The sequence below is a fragment of the Chamaea fasciata genome, unplaced genomic scaffold (genome assembly GCF_029207755.1).
Source record: "Chamaea fasciata isolate MVZ Bird 193981 ecotype frontalis unplaced genomic scaffold, bChaFas1.0.hap1 SCAF_19, whole genome shotgun sequence".
NCBI classification, from domain to species: domain Eukaryota; kingdom Metazoa; phylum Chordata; class Aves; order Passeriformes; family Sylviidae; genus Chamaea; species Chamaea fasciata.
The window spans coordinates 5,570,271-5,586,449 of record NW_027094104.1 but is presented as its reverse complement, the minus strand read 5'-3'; the positions used below and the strand labels follow the sequence as shown (position 1 = coordinate 5,586,449).

General features: G+C 58.1%; 1 protein-coding gene across 7 annotated transcripts in view; it reads right to left on the bottom strand.

The window, feature by feature from the left end:
- The window catches only part of RBFOX3 (RNA binding fox-1 homolog 3), a 134,120-nt gene that overhangs the window by 24,926 nt on the left and 93,015 nt on the right, over positions 1-16,179 (bottom strand). For all 7 annotated transcript variants that reach the window (XM_066200903.1, XM_066200909.1, XM_066200907.1 and 4 more), the window contains exon 3: positions 5,490-5,534. The gene's annotated coding sequence lies outside the window, so the exon portion shown is untranslated. The remainder of the gene's footprint in view (positions 1-5,489; positions 5,535-16,179) is intronic.

Below are 16,179 nucleotides of genomic sequence, written 5' to 3'. Positions count from 1 at the left end.
ATTGAGAAGGAGGAAGGAATGATGGAGGGTGACGCAGGACTGATGGAGGATGATGCAAGGAAGGAGCAACTGCAGACCCAGGAACCTGAAATGCCGCATTCCCAGGGTCCCCCTCTTCCCTGAGAGGAGCTCCACTACTTGACAAAGGATTCCCAAGAAAAAGCACCCTTGAACTGGCAGCCCTGCCACTCTGCCTCACAGGCTGCCGGGGGGGCTTTAGCAGCAGCCCCCAGGGTGCCAGTACATGGGACACAACAGGAGGGGTCCAAGCCACCCCAAGCAGGGGTGCATGTGGCACTGACAGCGTGGGCACTGGCACTGGGCTGGGACCCACCTGAGCAGCAGACAGGTGAGGTGGGCACGGGGGAACACCAGGCTGGAGGTACTCCAGAAGCAAACTCTCCATCCTCAAAATAAGATTTTTTAAATGCACAGAGAGGATATTAAACAGGCACTATGACCCAGGGCACACTTTATAAATCATAGTATTTACAGACCCCTTCTTCCCCTTGCCCCACACACTCCTAATTTCTCTGGGATTACTATTCATTTGAAGACATTTTGCTTTGGCATCTCAGCCCGTTGAGGTGTTGATGACCGAGCCACCACAGCGCTCCTGTCATGGAGGGATACCAGACCCTCTGCTTCCTCCCACGCCGTGATGGAGAGACATCCACGATGCCAAGAAATGACGCTCACTGCTCTGCCGGGAGCACAGCCCTCGCCCTGCCCTTCCCAGCAGAGCTGGGGATGCCACCACGCAGTCCCAGGCTGGCTGGTTCTGTGTACCGCATGGGACAGGGAACAGAGATCCTGGAGTGCCACTGCCCCACAGCCAGTGTGGTGTGGGAAGCTGTGCCTGGAGCTCCTATGGGAATGGGCATCCCACACTGCCTGTGCCTGCTCGGCCGAGCTCTGCAAGGCCACACAGCTCCGCTCTGCTCTCACAGCTGTGGTGGGTCGTTAAGTCCCTGGGCAGAATTAGCACCGAGGCAGGAGGTTCTGCCAGCCCTGACAGGCTCTGGAGCCGTGGCAGTGCCGACATCCCTCATGACAAAGCACCTTACACCTGAAAGCTGCTTCCCTGAGAAACAATGAATTCGCATTATCCTCTTCCTCCTCCCCATAAGCTCCTTTCCTCACATCTCCCTTTGCCTGCCTCTGCCCACTCTGTTCCCTGCTCCCCAATCCAGGGGAGCACAACTCCCTGGAGCACGTAAGCCCCACCAGACTGCTGCAGACCCCCAGCCCCTGGCCATCTCTGAGGGAGCGGGAGGAAGCAGGTGGAAGGAGCTGGTGCCACTGGTTTTCAGACCCAGTGGGTGGGCTGGGATGCCATAGGAAGACCCTCGGGTGGTGTAGAGCCTGGTACAGCCCAGCTCTTGCAGCTCTGGGGAGGGAGTGTAGCTCCATGGGAGGCTGCTGGCTCCAGCTCCTTGCCCTCTGCTCACTGCCCCAGCCGCACCCAGACTGGGGCTCACAGCCACATTCAGTGTCCCAGCCCCAGCAAAGGGCCTTGACAGACCCTGTCACGTCCCCTCCTCTCCATCCCTGCACAAAGCCCTCGAGATGGCCGGGCAGGTCTCAGCCTGTGCCCCCTCCAGCTGTGGCCTGTGTGCTCTGCTGGGTGCAGGGAAAGCTGAGCTCCCCATGCCCAGCCCCCTCCCCAGCCATGCCCCTCGCTCGGGGCTCAGTAGGGGAACAAAACAATGCATCCCCCCAGGCCTCAAAACCCCTGAGCAGAGACTGCTGTGGAGGGACTTTGGGGTCCACAAGGGGATCTCAGGGGACTCAGGGTCCCCATGGTAGGTTCACCTCAGTATCCTCAGGAATTTCAGCCCTGGGATAAAATGTGGAGGCTGCCTCACAAACATCTGTCAAGATCCTGGGTGGGCACCTTGAGAGGGGGCTGCTGCTCTGCACAGACCCGTCACCTGATTGTCCCACTGTCACCACAGGCTCATGCCCCCTCCCAGGACAGCCCCTGGACAGGTGCCGGAGCCCACCAGTGACCACCAAAGTACAGCTGGGGCAAGGGTTTGGTGCTGGGCAGGGGAGGCAGCTTCTGCCCATGACCAGCACCACATGGAGCCTGGACAGGGCAGTGCAGAGGCAGGAGGGCAGCTAGGGGTGCCCTCAGCAGGGATGAGGTCAGAGTGTCCAGGCAGGGACCCCTGGTCCTTCCCAATGCCAGGCCTGTCCCCAGCACTGCAGCCCATCCCCTGCCTGCTGCTGCCAGCCGTGGGCAGGGGGTGGTGACCACAGGGGGAAGCTCTCCCTGGACGGTGGCACAGCCAGGGAGAAAACCTGTGAAACCACCCCAAAGCCGAGCGAAACCTCAGCAGACAGGGAAGGAAGTGCCCACCCTTGACAGCGGTACCTACCCAAAAATACATCATCATGTCAGCGGCGGGGGCTGAGGCGCTCTGCGGGGGTCGGTGGGAGGGCGATGGGCTGCTCCCGACGCGGGCTGCACCGGGCACCGCTCCTCCTGGGTGGGCTCTGTCCCCTGCGGCTGTCCGGCTGCAGCGCCGAGGGCCGGCGGTCCCGGAGCGCTGCTCCCGGAGCCGTCGCGGCGTCAGTGAGCGCTCGCCGCGGTTCAGAGCCGGCGTCCAGCCTCCGACATGCTGCTGGGGGAGGGCAGGGGCCGAGCGGCCGCCGCGGGGCAGCCCCGGTGGGCAGTGCCTTGTCCACCCCGGGGGAAAATGGGAGAGGAAGGAAAAAATTAAATCCTCTCCAGTGTCTTCGGGGACCGAAGGGAAGGGCGAGCGTGTGAGGGGACGCCAACCCCAGGGGTCAGAAGGGTGCTGGGGAGAGGGTCCGGGACCAGGCTGGGCGCTGGGGGCCACGGCAGCGGCAGTGTGGGCGCTCGCTGGCGCAGCGTGGGCTGCCGCTGACACTCCGAGGAGCCGATGTCCTGCCTCAGCATTTTTCAAGCTACCCTGTCAATAAGGGAATCCGCCGCTCACAGTTAACCTGCGAGGTGCCGGCCGGTTCCCGGCCCCACCGGCCGCAGCAGATTCCGTAACCCCCCGCTCCCATCGCTAGTCCCGGCCGGCGGGGGATGCCGTGTCCCACTGGGATAATGATCTGCCCTGGGAGGCCCAGCGATCCCCCCTTTTTTTTGGAGCAGCCGAGCAGCGGCCTGAGGGGGACAGAGCCAGCAGCCCCCAGCCCCCATGTGCAATGGGGAGCCATGGGGACAGTCCTTGGAGCCCGGGATGTGGCCACCATAGACTGCACGAGAGGGCACCTAAAAATTCCAACCAACACCAGGGCAGCCACTCCTTCCTTGAGCCCCAGCACTGCCCCTGCAGCTGACCCCCGGGACATAGCAGCAGGAGTGGACAGGGGACACAGCAAAGATCTGGTCATGGCGTGGCCCGTGGGGATAGGTCAGGGGGTCCTGCACACAAGCCCCTGGCACACAGTGCAGGCTTGGCAGCCAGGCAGTGCCGTTCCTCAGGCACTCAGTCTGTGTCCTCCAGGGGCACGGCACAGTGGAAGGTGCAAGGGGACCATGAGCACTGAACCAGGCGTGGTAGCGAGGGAATAAATAAGGATAAGGGAAGCAGAGAAGTGAGGGGGGCAGCAGATTGGTCTCTGGGGCCCAGCTGGTTCTGACATCTACAGCCCCATAATCATATTCAGAGCAGCACCAGGCTGGAGGCAGCTCTCCTCCAGCACGGCAATAAAGGAGAGCAACACTCTCAATAATTCAGCACCAGGAGAGGGTGATAAAGCAGCAGAGGCATCACTGCAGGCAGCTGGGGCGGGGGGCTCCCTGCTCCCTCTTATATCTCAGTGATCCAAACCCTTTCCTCTCTCTCTGTGCCCTGTAAATGCAGCCCCAGCTGCAACTTGGGGTCCCCCCCCCATCCTGCCAGACCCCCCAGCCCTCCTGTATGACACAGACAGAGGGGCCCAGTACAGCAGAATGAAGCCCTTCCAGCACCAGCAGGCCAAACCTGGGGGGTCACCGGGCAGGGCTCAGAACCATCCTGGAGCCAGGGCAGCAGCAGGAGCACCTTCTCAGCCCTTTCCTCTTGCATTGCAGCCCCCCACACCCGCACAAACAGAGCGTGGAGCCACTGTGCCAGACCCCAAACCTCCCACCCAGACCGGGCATGGGGCAGCTGAGCTGCAGGACACCCACCCCACTGCCCTCCCCTTGGCCGTGGACACATCTCTCTAGACACATCCAGCGCGTTCCAGCAGCCCCCGCAGCCCCAGGACTGACCCTCCGACTCCACACACAACAGGACATTGCGGGGGAGCAAAGCCCCCTCCTCAGCACGGGAAGTGAACCACCAAGACATCAGTAAACGCACAGGGGCAGCCCCGGCCCCACTGCCCTCACTACCGCGGCTGACCAGCGTGTCCCCCGGGCTCAGCCACAGCCCAGCCCTCATCCCATTTGTCCTGGCACGGGCTGCCTGCAAGCCCTGCTCCCACCCAGCCTTTCTGCTCCTTCTAGTAGCTCTTTTTCCATATTTCCCACGGGATCTCAGGACCCTTCCAGACCACAATCCCATCCCATCAGGTCACCTCCATCCTTGTCCCATATCTGCCAAGGATGGGAGTGCTCCCCTGCCAGACACCTCTTCATTGTTTTGAATGTTGGCAGCTCCTGTAGCACAGCGCCACTGCCTTGGCCCCCATCGCCCCCTGTTCCCACTGGCACCCCCAGCCCATGCCAGGGCCTGGAGCAGTGGATGCACCAGACTCAGCCTCTCCAGGCCCTCGGCTTTCTTTGCTCCTCGGCTTCACTGGCTTTGATGGAGGATCACTGTACTCAGTGGGATTGGGGGGATGAGGTGTCCCCCAGTGATGAGATCCTCCTACTACTGTAAGGTCCAGTAATGTGAGGGTAGGACAGGAAGGAGCCATCCACACCTGACCAGAGGGCACCAGGCTGGCAGAGGGCATCTGCCCTGGTCCACCTTCCACATACATCAGCCACGACTTGTCTCAGCCCGGGGACACTGTGAGCTGTTGTGACACCTCCCAGAGCCCTGGGGACAAACATCTCCTGTGGTAGGCAACTGCCACGTCAGGGACAGAATGGGGCTGTGGGCTGCTCTTTGCCCCCAGTAAGGACAGGGATGGCTCCTCCAGGGATGGCTCCTGGGAGCCGCACAGAGTATGGACAGACAGCAAGTCAGCACACACGGACACTCACAGGCACGTCAGTCTCAGCTCTCCTCATGCAGGATTCATGTCACACCTATGTGGGGCTCAGCACTGGGGGTTGCTGGGGGCTGCTGGCAGTGGGGAGTGGGCAGCCTTCCTCCCCTGAGCACGGCCCCGTGCCCACCAGCCCCTGCCTGATCCCTGAGCCACAGGCTGAGGGAGCTGCCCTGCCCTGGGCTGCCCCATGCCAAGCACCCATTGCCAGCCCCATACAAGCAGGTTTAGCATGCAGGAGGGACCCCAGAAGCAGCCAAGGCGGAGCCCAATGCAGCCACTGGGATCCAAACCCTTCATACCTTTTATTGAGCCCAGCTCCTCCCGCGGCGCTTGCACTGGGCTCTCTAGAAAAGACAGGGAAGAAGAGGAAGAATTAAAATCAATGATCATCATCACTAACCTGTTGCAGTCAATGCTGTCTGCTCATCGACTGCTCAACACTGGGATATGAGCATGGACGTGAGTGTCATTCCCAGGGCACTGGGAAGCCTGTGCTGGTCAGGAGCTGGTGTCCAGGCCAGGGGCTCAGCCCAGGGCAGTCGAGCAGCGTCAGCACCCACCAGCACCATGCCCAGGGTGATGGGTGCAGGACCCCCCCCTTCAGCTCCACCAGTGCACCTCAAACCCAATCCAGCTCCCCCAGACCACAAGCCCCTTCCTCGGCTCCCACGGAACCCTGCAAGCACAGCCCCTCACAGCCCCACGGGATGGGACAGGGCACAGCTGTCATCGAAGTGCTGCTGGCTGCACATCCGGGTTGATGTGTCCCAAACTTTCTGCCCACACCAGCGCAGTGACACGCTCCTGTGAGGAGCAATCCCTGCGGCACACGGCTCCGCTGCTGTCCTGGCTCTGGGCACTTCTTGGAAATTAAGCCAAATTTCAAAGAAAACTTCCTGAAAGCTGCACTTCAACTAATTGGCTTTTGCAGCATGGCCAACGCAAACATTCATCAATCATGTTAGACCCTCAGAAATAATGAGAATGGCTGATACAACCCAGGAGTGGTTAAAGAATGAGGGGGGGCTATGTGTGTCTGTACCCACTGCTTTGGAGGCCTGCAAACAGCTCTGAGGTGCCAAATCCCACCTGCCCAACAGCTCCGCTCCCAAGCACTAGAGCTGTGGTGCTCAGCCCCCACTGCAGGACAGCACCCCAAGATGAGGGTCCTGAGGGTGGGTGCAGGGACCCCATGCCTGGACACTGCTCCAAGCTCATGGTTGATCACAGCAAGCACCTGGCCCACGGATGGTCTGGAGACACCTCCGGTGGCGGCTCAGGAAGCAGAGACTGATCCCAGGCACTCGTGTTAGCAAACACGGTTCTCATCCGCTCAGCAGGATAATCAATTATGGTAATTCCTGCCTCAATGAATCAGATTCATGGAGGAGTACAGCTCATTAAGCTGGTGCTGACTTCCATTAGCACTCTTATGATAAAAACCCTCCAAACACTCTCACCCAGCACGATGCATTCACCAGGCTGGGGGTCTCCCCTCCCCCCGGCCAGGGCAGACCCAGCTGTGGGACATGGGTGTCCTAAAAAAGGTGGTTGGGAACTCCCTGGTTCCCAGCAGCGTGATGACACCCCTGCACCTGCAGGCCTGGCAGACCCGCCTGCCCCCCAGCCACCACTCCTGAGCTCTTCCATAGCTTCACCAGGATCCCGGCTGGGATCAGGAGATGGCACAGCAGGCCCAGAGCACTCCAGCAGCGGGGCTGGGAGTGCTGGGATGCTGGGAGCCCAGTCTGCCTGCTCTGCAATGAATAATTGACACCGCAGCTCCTGGGGGAGGCTCAGCGATGGGTAACGCCGCATTTCCCAAACACATTTCCCAGGAAAGGCGCCTTCTGAGAAGCTCCTCAAAGCAACATGGGGACCTGCAGCCAGGATGTGCCTCAGCCGGGATCTGCCACGCTTGTTGGCACAGACAGGGAATCGCCAAGCCCAGCTCCAGCCCAGGCAGGAACCTCTGGTGGTCCCGGCACCACAGGGAGTGGGATGCTCAGCCAGAGCCTCCCTGTCTGCATGCAGCAAAGCGGGAGAGGGAAACCCCTGGCAGAGCATTGATGGGAGGCAGGAGCAGCTCTAGGCAGGATCTGGGGGGTGATCTTCATTCAGTCTCTGCTTTTCTGGCAGAGGTCTGGGCTGACTGACTCTACCTGGAACCTTGCAAAGCCTCAAAGGGACTCACTGCCAGAACAGGTGATCCCAACCCAGTTAAAACCACCCAGATGAGAATCAGGGGGTCTGCACAAAAAATGCAACCGGTGTCACCCAGCTGCATGGATCCCATGAAAGCAGAACCTCATCACCCCCTCTCCCCATGCTGCAACCTGAGGCAGGCCTGGCTCTGATCTGCTGGGAAACTTCTTGGTAGTTTCTCAAAGTACATTTTAACCCCCATTCCCTCCACCAAAAATCCTAAATTAATTTTGCTTTTAATTAAATTCATTAGCAAAGATTATCTGGCTGAGGAACAATAATGTCCCACCCCTCCCCCCACAGCCCTCTCTATTTATATCCCCATATACAGAACAGCAGCGAATATTTCTTTATGGGCCATTAAAGGTTTAATGTTTAATTTATAACCACCTTCTCCGGCGGGTGGGATGGCCAGGCACAATGTCAACATTTTTAATTAAATGAGAAGGGATTTTTTTTCTCCCCAGCTAAGGAATATAAAACATCCCGTTCCCAGCAGCGTTGGAGGCAGGGGCCGGAGGAGCAGGGGCTGGGGCAGACGCTGGCTCCTGCACAGCAGCTCTCAGGACATGTTTCCCCCCTATCCTGCTCTGCCTGGGGCCAAGCCAGGGCCCTTCCACACTGCTGGCCAGGAGCTGAGACATGATGAGATGCTCAGGCAGTGCCCAGAGGAGCCCAGGTGGGGCAGGTAAGGGCCACCAGCAGGACAGCTCCAGGACTGCTCAGGAAGGTCCTTCAACCAGCAGCTCAGGTCTGTGGAGAGCGTCCTGGGGACAGGGACAACACATGGTGCTGCCCCCGCTTTGGGAAGCCCCTCCCTGCTGTGGCTGTGGGGCCTGGCAGGGTCCCAGCACGGGGCTGAGCACCACTCTGGTCTCTCGGGGGGCAGAGGTGAAGAAGTGGCACTGCCACATTTGGCACAGCCCATGCCAACACTGCTGGTCACCAAACCCCACAGTAACAGCTGTGAACCTCCCAGCCGAAATCCCTCCTGCAATTTCTGCTGGCACCTCCTCCCACGCGGTGACTGCGGCTCCCGGGGCATCACCAGCTCCTTCCCTCCTGCCGGCGAGGAGATCAAAGTGCTCCCAGTGCCCGAGTCGTTCACGGACCCCGCCGTGAGCCACGTGGCACCCGCTGGCACAGCAGGAGGAGTCTGGCACTCCTGGCATCCCACTGGCATCCCTCCCACAGCCCCTCATCCCCCCCGCCCCAGCCACGGGTACAGGAGCTGCAGGGGAGCGTGTCCGGCTGTGCTGCCAGCACCGACAGCCTCAGCAGGACAGTGCAGCCCTTCCTGCCTGGACAGTGGCGAGGGACAGCTCCGAGCAGGCAGGTTTCCATTAATGGAGTATTTTATCTTACAGGAGAGATTAAATCTCTGTACAGAGAAGCGCAAAAGCGCTGAATCAGCAGCTAGATGAGGGTGGCAGGTTCAGCCATGAGCATTTGGCTCCAGCACAGCCCGTCAGTGCTTCATCCTCCTGCATCCACACTCTGCCAGACACTGCCAGTCCTGAGCCCCCACACCCTGTACCCTGCCCTTGCCACATGCAGCTCCTCACACTGCCTGGCAGCCCCATGCCAGCCCTGTGCTGCACTAACAGACCCAGAGCAAGCCAAGTGCCAGTGGCATGGCTGAGCTGCCTTCCTCCCTCCCTTGTCATCCCCTGCACAACACGGATGGGCTGGCAGGAGGTGTCCTGGCACATGTCAGCCAGCAGGTCCCCAGCCCATCCCTCCCTGCGGGCTCACACCCACACCTCACCAGGGCCCCTCACAAAGCCATGTTCCTGCTCCCACGGACAGGACTCTCGTGCCCAGTGTTGGCTGTGTTGGCTCCAAAGCCAAGGAGGAGGCAGAGTGGTCACTGGGTGCCCATGTCCCCACACACGTGTGCTCACAGGAGCAGGCGTGCAAGGCCGGCTGCAGGGAGCCAGCAACGGAGCAGGGATGGTACTGTGCCGCTCACTAAAAGCATGAGTGTCACTAAATCAATAATTCATTTACTTTAATGAGATAAGTACTCGGAAAACTAATTGCAAACCTGCTCCATTTACTCCAACCCATTATAGCCCTTAATGTAAATGGCAGGAACGCTGCTGGAGGAAGGGGAAGGGCTTTGGGTGGAAGATTGTGTCGTCCTTCCCCTTCTTCTAAGAAAGAGAAATATCAGTCATCAGCTGGGACAGCAGAAGCCAAAAGAGCCAGTGGAATCACCGTGTGGAAGTGCTGATGATGGAATCACTGCATGGAAGCACTGACGGCAGAGCAAGGGGAAAACTCAGTCCCCCCGTGGAGTCCCCACTGTCCCTCTGCCCATGCTGCTGCCACAGAGGGATCTCCTAACCTGGGATGTGGCTTCACTCTTCTCCAGTGCCACAGACTCCCATCTGGAGCCCTGCTGGATGTGCCCCTGCTGCAGGTGGTCACTGTAATGATCTGTTGCTGTTCGTTATAGACCCGCAGCTGTATCTCTGGCACAGCATCCCCCCATGCCGGAAGCTGCCAGCTCCTCTGCCTCAGCCCCTTCCCACCCCTCCAGCCCCTGTCAGCCCCCACGTGCCCAGGGAGCCAGAGAGGGCAGGGGCATCCTGCCAGGCCCCAGCACTTTCCTGAAAAGGAGTCGTGGCTCCCGGCAGCAAAGCCGCTGCGTTCCTGAACCGCAGCCGGAGCAGGAGCTGGGTGCCAAGGGCTCACTTCTCGCTTGCTGGAGCAAATGGCAGGTCATAAAAAGGAACTGTGACAGAAGAGAAAATGTTCCAGAGTCCACAAGGACCAGTCCAGGGTAAATCCATCTGCTCAGCAATTTAGCTAGAAAATCCTTTCCAATCATCCGTGCTGTAGGTCCTTCATCCCCAGCTGGTGACTCTGGTCAGGGCCTTTCCCACTCCAACAGCTCACATGGGGTTCATGGTGCTTGGTGACCCCAGAACATCTCCATCAGGGACACTTGGGGAGGGGTCACACCACTGGTTGCAGAGGGTTTGGCAGTGGCATTGGCTATGGGGACTCTTTCCCAAGCTATTGGTTCACTCAGAAGAGCCCATCATCCTTCCAAGGTCCCATATCCATTTGTGGGATGCAGGGAGGGCAAATCTGACCTGGATCTCCATGACCAGCCCTCACACCTCGCATGGGCAGCAGCAGGAGGCTGCCCTGGGAGCCACGGCCGAGGAGAGCTGGGATAATCCTGCCTGGCTGAGAACTCCACAGCTCAGCCTTGCACAGTCGCTGCAGAGATCTCCCTGCAGGCATCCCACTGAATCCCACCTCAGCCACTCCTGTCTCACAGAAAATCAATGGCAAGCATCTCAATTAATCACACCAGGGGCAAATTGATTAGGAGCCTAAATAAGGTCAACATGGTTGTCTGCTTATAGGGTGGGACCCCTTAATCATCATTTTATCTGCAACGGGCTGCAGAACCGGCAATCACAGCAGCTCAGGAGCACAGAGGGATCTGCACTGAACTGCAGCTTTGAGGGCTGGTGGTACTGGAGCTATGGCTCTGCCATAAGGAGCTGTATTCCAGCATGAGGCAGCCACTGGGCACAGGCTGGACCCCTGAGTGGGGACAGCCAGAGCCTCAAGCAGAGACCCCGAGGCCCAGCTGTCACCTCCAACTCAAAGGTGAAAAAGCAGCAAAGCACTGCTCTGGGTACAGCACTTCCCTCTGACCCCACACTAGCTTGGGGGTTCCTTGGTTTCTACTGTCCCAGTTGATGACTGATTTTTCTCCTTCTTAGAAAACACCATCTCCTACCCAAAAGTCCTTCCCTTTCCTCCAGCAGCATTCCTGCCACTTATGTTAAAGGCTATGGCTGGGCTGGGGTAAGGGACAGAGCCATGACTGCTCCTCTGGTCCCCACGACCCCTGAGTGCTGCCCACAACCCCTTTGGCACTGGACACACCTCACTCACTCACTCACCTGCCGCTGCCCCAGCCACCCGCTGCCTCCTTTTGTTGTAAATACCGGTATAAATATTATAATTTGGTTTAATATTTAATATAGTCAGGTTAAATAAGCATTCCCAGCCCCATAAATAATCATTAACAGAGGATTCTAATTGTGCTGTTGGGACCCGGCTTCATGACTTATTTAGCGGGCAGACGCTCTTCCCCTCCGCGCTCCCCACACGCTGTAAATTAACCTGTGGCTCCACCTCTCCGTGAGAACCTGGTGGGACACGGCACAAGGAGATAGATCCACTCAGGGATGACACCAGGATGTGGAGCTAAGAGAATGCCTGGGATGAAGCCGGGGGGGACCAGAGCGGCTGGAGGGGCCTGCAGGAACATGGAGCAGCTGAGCAGGACAAGACTGTGAGAGAAGATCATGGATATCGGGGCATCCTTGCCTGTGGACACCTGGGCACGGCATGAGCCCTGGAGCAGAGGTAGGTGAGCCACAGACAAGGAGCACCCACCCACCCTGCTCACCCTGGGGTGGCATCAGCAGGGACACAGAGACACAAAACATGGCCAGGAGAGCGGAAAGCAGGGGAGGCTTTTATCCCAACCACAAACCTACTGTGAAATTGATTGGAAACAATAGCAAAAAAAGAAATAAACCCCAAAGCACCAAACCAAATGCACGGGGAATTGGCCAGGGGTGAGCGTTCTGAAAGCACTGAGTGGAGACATGAGGACAAGCAAAGTGCAGGAAAACCTCCGTGTCAGTGTTTTCCCCTCGAGGGATGTACTGATGCAGTGCTGTAAAAGAAGGCTGGGGTTTTCTTTATGTAGCTTAATTTCATCTTGAAACGAAAAACAACAAAAGTAAATGGAAAGAGGCCCCTCTCTGTGAGCACGGCTCCAGCCACTGTGCTGGGCCCGTGGGTGCCCTCAGCTCTGTGCCCGGGCAGGAGCAGCTCTGCGTGCCAGCTCCAAAGGACACAGTGTGCACCCCAGGAGGAGCAGGGACACCAGCCCCAGGGAAAAAGGCACGTCCTGCTCCCCACATGCCTTGGGGTGCTCCTGCTGATGGCATCAGGATGCTCACATTCAGGGTTTATCCCTAAAGTGTATCCCGTGCCCTCTGGATATTAAGCACGGAGACACCCCTGGGAGGTCTTCTATCCAACTGAGAGATGCAGCAGAGGGGACCCAAAAGCGACAGTCCTTCTGGAGCAGATTTTCTGCCTCTGGCATGTCTGGCCCAGGCCCTGCTCATCCCGAGCATGGGTGCCCCAAACAGTGCCAACCCTGACTCTGGGCTGCAACCCTACGGGAAAGGTCCTGCTTTATCTTTATTTGTCAGGATTTATATGAAAAGGGGATAGTTCAGCTCTAACTGTAATGATTTGGAAGAACAGCCCTCCAGTGGCCTCCTCAGCTAGCAAGGCGTCAATACCATCGATTGCTAAAAATAACTGATAGTCCTGGCCCAGCATGGTGGGGGAGTGCTCCTTCCTGCTCCAAGACCCCAAACAACCCCTGCTCCAGGTCCTAAAACCACCTGGGCACTGCGTCCTCAAACCACTCCCTGTCCCTGGCCCATGGGCAGCACAGGTCTTTGTGTACTCCAGAGGAGAGAAAGTGAGAGCTGCCTGTCTGTGGGGATACACCAGGATCACCTGGGCAGGTAACATCAGCACAGTGCTCTGTCCTGCCATCTTACTGACCTTCCCAGGACAGAAACAAAAACCGCATGGGGAAGGAAATGATCAAACACGAGTCCATGGCTAGGGAGAAAGAGTTATTCAGCTTGTTGAAAATTAGTCTGACTTAACAGAGAAGAAATAAAGTGTTTTAAAATTAACGACACAAATGTCAGCCCCATTGTGGGGATATTAAACTCCACAATTATTTGACAACTGTCCGCAGGGTTCCGTCCCTCATCGTGCCTGGAGCAGGATGAGCATGGACAGCACTGGGCTGGCAGCACGTGCTACAGGGCAGGAGAGGTTCCCAGCAGCTTCCTGGGGCTGGTGACAGCCCACCCAGGACAGCCTCCCCTCCTCACTGCCAGGATACTCTGCTGACCCTCTGAATGGGCTGTGCCAGGCAGTTGCTCCATGGCCAGTGCCCACCCAGCCACCTGCTAGTGCTCTCCAGGGAAGCTGCTGCTCCTGAGAATACAAACCTTCTCCTTGCAGCCTGCCTGGCACAGGTAGGGGCTACCTGGTCACCCGTCCCCTTGGCCAGGTGAGCAAAGGGCACCGGGCAAAGTCTGCACAGTTCTGGTGGCAGAGCAGCATCACTTGACCCCTCCAGCACTGAAAACGCCCTCACAGAACTCATCCATGAGCAGAGAAACACACTCTTCTCCTGTAAAAGTGACTTCAAATCCCCAAAGACTCATCCTGATGCAGGCAGGGTCTCTGCAGGAATCTGCCACTGGAAACAGGATTAGTATGTGGAGGGCGGTGCTCTGCAAGTGAGGTCACTGCGGCAGGAGAGCAGTGGCTCTGCTGCCACAGTGAGGGCACGTGGGGGTCACATCATGGGTCACAGTGAGGGTAACAGCTCACTCCTGCAGGCACCTGCCCCAGCAAAACCATCTCTGAAGCCCTTTGGGAGCTGGAGCAATGAGCAGATGCTCTGGAGACTTGGGGCTCACGGAGCACAGGTGATCATGAATGTGACAGGCAGGAGAACAAGCATGTACACAGGGCAGCGTATGCAGCACAGCCAGAGCAGAGTTATTTGTAAATAATCCTTCATTAATAAGATTTGCAGGCCTGGGTGGCTCGGTGGATTCCAGGCAGGAACAACGGCAATCTCCATTCTTCCACTTCTCCATTACAGCTTCGGGGAGGGAAGCAGGAACCGGCCAGGGTGAATTAGAGAGACTTTTGTCACGTTTAATATCACTTCGTTTTGCAGACTGCTGACGCAGCGGGATTTCACAGCTTGGAATTTATGGTTCTTTTGAGAGACATGCGCAAAAAAAGAAGAAAAAAATACCCTGCCATCAGCACAAAACCATCAACTCTGCTGGGAAAGAGCGGGGGTCTGGGGGACCCATAGGGATCCCCAGGTGAGCAGAACTCGGCAGGGCTGGGGTGCAGCACCTGGCTTCTCAGCTTCAGGGGAGCACATTGAGGGGTCCTGGAGACCCGGAGCTGCTCTCTGGCTGGGGTGTCCATGTCCCTCAGGTCCCTGCTCACTGCACTCCCACTCGTGGCTCCCAAGGAACAGGGAGCTGGTAGTGCCAGGGATGGTGCTACACAGTGTTATTCGGCCCCAAGGGGCTTTTATGTAAAATGACACACAATATAAATGACTGTTGTAAACAGAGAGTTTAATAAAGGGCCGTGTGCGAATTTTACAGCCTCCCCAAGGATAATTAAAATTATTTATCTACTTACCTAGCTTGCCACCAGAGCAGTCTATTAATTATTATCTATTACACAGGGCCTGCTTTGCATGCTGCCGGAGCACTGCCTGCCATCAGCACCCACAAGAATGCACAGCAGTACCAGGAGGGCTGCGAGCCATCACGATCCCAGGGTGATCCCTGGGTGCTCTGGACCCCTTGCAAACCCCGTGGGAGCATGAGATGCTCAGGATCAGGTGTTTCTCTACCAACCTGCGGCCAGGTTTTTAAAATCTGCTTAGTTTTAAAAAATAGCAGCTCCCGAGGAATGGAGTGGAGCCCAAGGCAGAGGGTGAGACAACGCTCTCCCTGCTCGACTCCAGCACTGGGCAGCCACAGGCACCAGGGATGGTTGAGGGAGATGTCACCAGTATCCCCTGGTTGTGCAGCCCCTTGAGGGCCACAAGCCCCCAAGAGAGTGCAGAGGGACAGCGAGGGGCACGGCAGAGACGGCTCACGGAAGAGGCAGCTGTACCCCCGGTGCCGCAGCGGCCGCCCCGCAGCAGCCTTGGCGCAGCGCTACCTGCTCCTCTCCATCTATTAGCGTGACAGAGCAATCATCGGCGCTGGGGCTCCGGCATCCCCCGGCTCCTCTCTGCACATAAGGAGACCTCAGGGGGCTCCACTGTGCGGGTACTTAACGTTGCTTTATTAGCTTAATAAACCCAGCGATGCTGCCGGAGTGTCCGAACGGCCAGGAGTGGCCGGAGTGGGGAGAACGAGCAATATCACGGCTCCCACAGCCAGAGCCCTTGGCAAGGCACAGCCCTGAAGCCAGGGGGCCCAGAGCAGCCTGTTGGGAGCAGAGGATCCAGCTGCTCCCTGCCATCGCCGGCAGCACGAGCTGTCAGCTCTGCCCGTGTGCCATTAATCAGTGCCGCAATTGCTTTCCCTGCCCGTCCTGCCCGGTCCCAGCACTGCCCTCAGCAGCTCCAGCACCTGCCTGAGTGGGGCTGCTGTGACACCTTGTGCAGCTGCCAGCATCAGCCCTGCTGGGACCCCCTGCAGCCCCCAGGACATGCTGGGCCTGGCTGTGTCCAGGACCTTCCCTCTTGCTGACTAAGCTCAGCGGGTCCAAGTTCTGGTACTGATGGCACAGGGAAGAGTGGCCCCAAAGGCGAGTGGCAGCTCGGCAGTGGAGCCTGTTGTCCTTCAACAGCCACTGAGGCATCAGGGCTGCATGAGAGTGGCTCCATCATTAGGAGCTGGAGCCTGCTGGGGGTATTTTCATCTCCCAGGGTGGCTCCTCTCCCTCAGCCCTGCAGGTCCTGGTTCGCGGCACTGCCAGCTTCTCTTTGATCCTGCACAGTTATGTTTCCAGTCTCACAATCTAATAAAACCCGCGTGATTGAATTCCAGGTCATTACTCAAGGAAAGAGGAGACCCCCCCGCCACACTGGCAGCAAGAGCTCCAACCCAATTACAGTGTGCCCAGTGCTTCCATCAGCTGCCTGCCACG